Genomic DNA, 4,660 nt, shown 5'->3' with positions numbered 1-4,660 from the left:
CCATCTTCTTCCTCATCAAATTTTGGACATTTGTGTCCTGTCTTTTATATATCACTTTTCCTTTACTCTCACTATTCAATTATCCTATAAGTGTATATTTCATGATCATTCTATAATAGTAAGACAGTCACAGACGACAGTTGTTTTACTATTTTTAGACATCATTGAACATTGTTTGATGATGATGATTAAAGCTACTAGTATTAAGTGCTCGTTTTGGCAGCACATATACTAAAATTGGAAGAATACAGAGAAGATTAGCATGGCCTCTGTGCAAGGATGACATGCAAATTCGTAAAGTGTTTTATATTTTTATTACCGATGACATATTTCACACACATTTCAAAAATTTATATGGAACCATAAACAACCCCCAATAGCTGCAGCAATTTTGAGAAAGAAGAATAAAGTAGGAGGGGATCATAATACCTGATATAAAACTATATTACATGGCCACTGTAATCAAAACAGCCTGGTACTGGCATAAGAACAGACACATACACCAGTGGAACAGAATAGAGAGCCAAGAAATAAACCCAAGTCTATATTGGCAATTAATATTTGACAAAGGGGGCAGCAGCACAAGATGGAGTAAAAATAGCCTCTTCAACAAATTGTTTTGGGAGACTTGGGCAGCTACATGCAAAAAAATGAAACTCAATCACCAACTTACAGCATACACAAAAATAAATTCAAGGTGGATAAAAGACTTAAATATAAGTTGTGGCACCATAAAAGTCCTAGAGGAAAACATAGGCAGGAAAATCTCAGATATTCCATGCAGTAATATTTTCATTGATATGTCCCTTAGAGCAAGGGACATAACAGAGAGAATAAATAAATGTGATCTCAACAAAATAAGAAGCTTCTGCATGGCTAAAGAAAACAGTATTAAAATGAAAAGAGAACCAACTGTATAGGAAAACATATTTGCCAATGATACCTTGCACAAGGGTTTGATCTCCAAAATATATAAAGAACTTACATGATTCCACTCTAGGAAGGCAAACAATCCAATTTAAAAAATGGGCAAAGGACCTGAACAAAGACTTCCCCAAGGACATACAGATGGCCCGGAGACTTATGAAAAGAGGTGTAGCATCACAAGCCATCAGAGAGATGCGAATTAAAACCACAATGAGATACCACTTCACACCAGTCAGAATGGCCATCATAAACAAAACAACAAACAGCAAGTGCTTGAGAGGTTCTGGAGAAAAGGGGACCCTAGTGCACTGTTGGTGGGAATGCCAACTGGTGCAGACCCTGTGGAAAACAGTATGGAATTTCCTCAGAAAACTAAAAATGGAACTGCCTCTTGACCCAGAAATTCCACTGCTGGGATTATATCCTAAGAACCCTGAAACACCAATTCATAAGAACCTATACACCCCAATATTCATAGCAGCACAATTTACAACAACCAAGTGCTGGAAGTAACTGAAGTACCCATGAGTAAATGAATGGATCAAAAAAACTATGGTACATTTACACAATGGAATACTATGCAGCAGAAAGAAAGAACGATTCCTACCATTTGCAAGAGCATGGATGGAACTAGAGAGCATTATGCTAAGTGAAATAAGCCAAATACCATATGACAGATAAATACCATATGACATCACCTGTAAGTGGAACCTAATCAAAAAAACAAACAAGCAAGCAAAATTGCCTTTACTTTTTCATTCAAAAAATTCTAAAAATGCCATCCATGGGCTATTTAATAGTTAAGCTGTTGAACTGTTACTTTACTAAATTTTTCTAAACACTGTTGAATTAGGAATACTGTAAGAGAGGTTTGTAACTCAATTTATGTCTGGTTGCATTATCAATTAGTAGTAACATGATCCTACATTCTGAACCTCAGTAAGATTTAGTGCAAAATTATTGTTAAAGTGTTGCATAATAGAGAAGATCATGGGCTTATTCATTGGAAATATAACTTCCACTCAAGAAGTTTTTATTTTAATAGAAAAATGTGATTCTGATAGGCTGGAAAAACTAGAAAACACTGCCTATGAAAGAAAAATGATAATATAAAATTTAGCATATCTCACAAAACTCATTTTTAGACACATTACCTGGGATTAAAGGAAAATCATATGATTAAAAGATTTTTAAGTTTTTTGCTTGATTTAAAATTTTGAGAGAACAAGCAAGATCATTTGTGTCATGATTTGCTTACTTGAAGTTTCTCAAAAGTAATTGAAATAGAGGTTTAATTGAATAATAAAAAGTATTTTGAGGGGAGACATTCATCTTTATCCTTTGAAAATTATCAAAACCACCTAGATATAATTCACACATAGATCAAGTATTGGTAGAATCTGAAATAATCTGATAAGCAATAAAAAGTAACTAGACATCTGAATTTTAAAAAATTGGGAAAAATCATAATCTAAGTACATACAAAGAAAGCTATAATACTTGAGTCTGTGTCAAAAAGTCTGTGTCATTATTAACTGTCTTCAAGAACAAAATGAATAATCTGTAAATAAGTTTATAAAGCCCTTAATCAATATTAACTGAACACAAGCCTAATTCAGGAAGAATATAAAATTCAGGAGCGTCCTACCTTTTGGCATCTCAGAGCTACACTAGAAGAAAAAGAGCTGTCTTGTGCCACACATTAAATACTCAAACATTAATGAAAAACTGATGAGAAAACAAAGGCTTTAAGTAAGTTTTTGATTTTGTTGGGCCACATTCATAGTCATCCTGGGCCATGGGTTGGACACCCCTGGGGGATGAAATTCAAAAGTGTTAAAAAGAATAACTAATACTATTAAAATTTATCAACGTGTTTTTATAATTTTTAAAAGTCAAATAATTTTATCTTAATGATGAACTGATAGTTGATCTAAATCTTTGAAAACTCACATACTTTTCCCTATAATTATAGAACTTTGAGAATATATCAGTAATCTGATGTACATGAAAAGTGAAATGAACAATTAACATTGAATGGCATATTCAGACTATCTATTTTTATCTTTGTGACATATCTGTATTTGTCTTTATATAAAACCATGCAATATAGCATTTAGGTTTCCTGAGGCCTTTTATAGATAAGAGAAAATGCCAGAAAATAATCAAAGGAGGGGAAAAAACCCAGTATTTGCCTATTTATCTGTTCAATCATTCTTTAATTTATAATGTTTTCATACCACTTAAAATAGTTGTTTATGTACTGTACTGATAATAATGTACTATATCATTATGCTCTTCGAGTCAGTGATGCTTGTTTAAAACTAAGACAATTGTAAGGAAGAAAATGTTTGGGATTTTTAGTTAAGTACAAAAATAATAACAAATATAGTGAGTGGTTAATTTAATCCTATAACTGCTATCTCAATAAAACATCCCAAATGGAATGTAAACAAATTGTGTCTATAAAAATACTATAAAAAGAGATTTATAGTACAGAATCTGAATTATTGGAGTGATTAAAAGTGAATTAATTGATTTTATATACTCATAAGTGAAAACAAAGCATAATTACTTTTAAATTAGAATGACTTAAATTTTTATATATCCTAATTTAGTTTTATTTCTGTAACAATATGCATAACTTCATATGGTGAAATGAAATGGGAAAATTAAGATCCAAAAATTGTTTTTCCTCTTAAACAAAACACAAATACCTCAAAGTGTGAGCTCTTAATAATGTCCAAATGTGCCAAGTGAACCTCATCCTACTTGTCAGGAATAACTTCTATAGCATTGTTTATTTTCATTGCTATTCTATATATTTTTCTCTCTAATGCATGATTTCCTGCTATTAACCACCCTTCCACTTGGCCCAATCAAATCTTAGTTCTATGAAGTAATTGGTACTGGTGGGTGATCTAATCATGTGGATGACTGGAGCTTATGTGCAGCTTATCTCATTGTGGGACTCCAGGGGGAGAAATGTTTTCTGTTTCCTTCTTATCGGAACAAGACTTGGAGCCTCCTGATATCAGACCTTCGATTTTACCTTCTCCACAAATTCAATTTACCCAATCTATTTTAGATGTAACCATTCCACATCCCTCTCCACACCTCAGTGTACTTTGTGATAGATAAGGTAGAAAATTCAAGGCACTGTTGGTGAAAATAAAATGACAAAGTCTGGACACACAAATCTTGCCAGAGAAGTACATTTAATCATTTTAGAATACAGAATTCACTTACTACATTTTCTAAGCAGCTTGTTTATATAAATGATAGAATAAGGCACAGTTGTTTTTGTTTCTAAAATTGTCAGGTAATTTGCATCCCTGCTTTTTATCTATACTATTGTTGAAGTATTAAGGGAATAAGTTCCATTTGATTCTATTCACAGAAGACTGTTACATTCAGATAATGGCACAATTCAGAATTTATCAAGTGCCAGGAGATTATAAAAGTTAATGGAACAAAATGGTAATAGTGTGAGATTTGGGGGAAATCTCATGAGATTTGGTTCAGTAAGTTCACAATTAGATTACTATATCACTACCATATGTGCAGACAAAGGGAAGTGTGACATTTGTGAATTTAGTATTAGTAGATATTATGAATGATCTAGAAATGAAAAGCTTTATTGTGGAGATAGATGTGAATTTTTTCAGAGTATTGCTTTCTCTTTCACTATACAAATACTCAAAATGAGGAAATGAGCAATGTCAAGCCAACT

The 4,660-nt window shown here is 32.4% G+C and overlaps 1 non-coding gene across 1 annotated transcript; it reads left to right on the top strand.

The window, feature by feature from the left end:
• Positions 1-207: 207 nt before the first annotated feature.
• LOC112301329 (U6 spliceosomal RNA) lies at positions 208-314 on the top strand. Its single transcript, XR_002974472.1, has one exon. It is a non-coding gene; the product is annotated as a U6 spliceosomal RNA (small nuclear RNA).
• Positions 315-4,660: the final 4,346 nt, after the last annotated feature.

This window comes from Desmodus rotundus, chromosome 8 (genome assembly GCF_022682495.2).
Source record: "Desmodus rotundus isolate HL8 chromosome 8, HLdesRot8A.1, whole genome shotgun sequence".
Taxonomy (NCBI): Eukaryota; Metazoa; Chordata; class Mammalia; order Chiroptera; family Phyllostomidae; genus Desmodus; species Desmodus rotundus.
The sequence above is the reverse complement of the archived record's forward strand: the minus strand, read 5'-3'. Positions and strand labels throughout refer to the sequence as shown.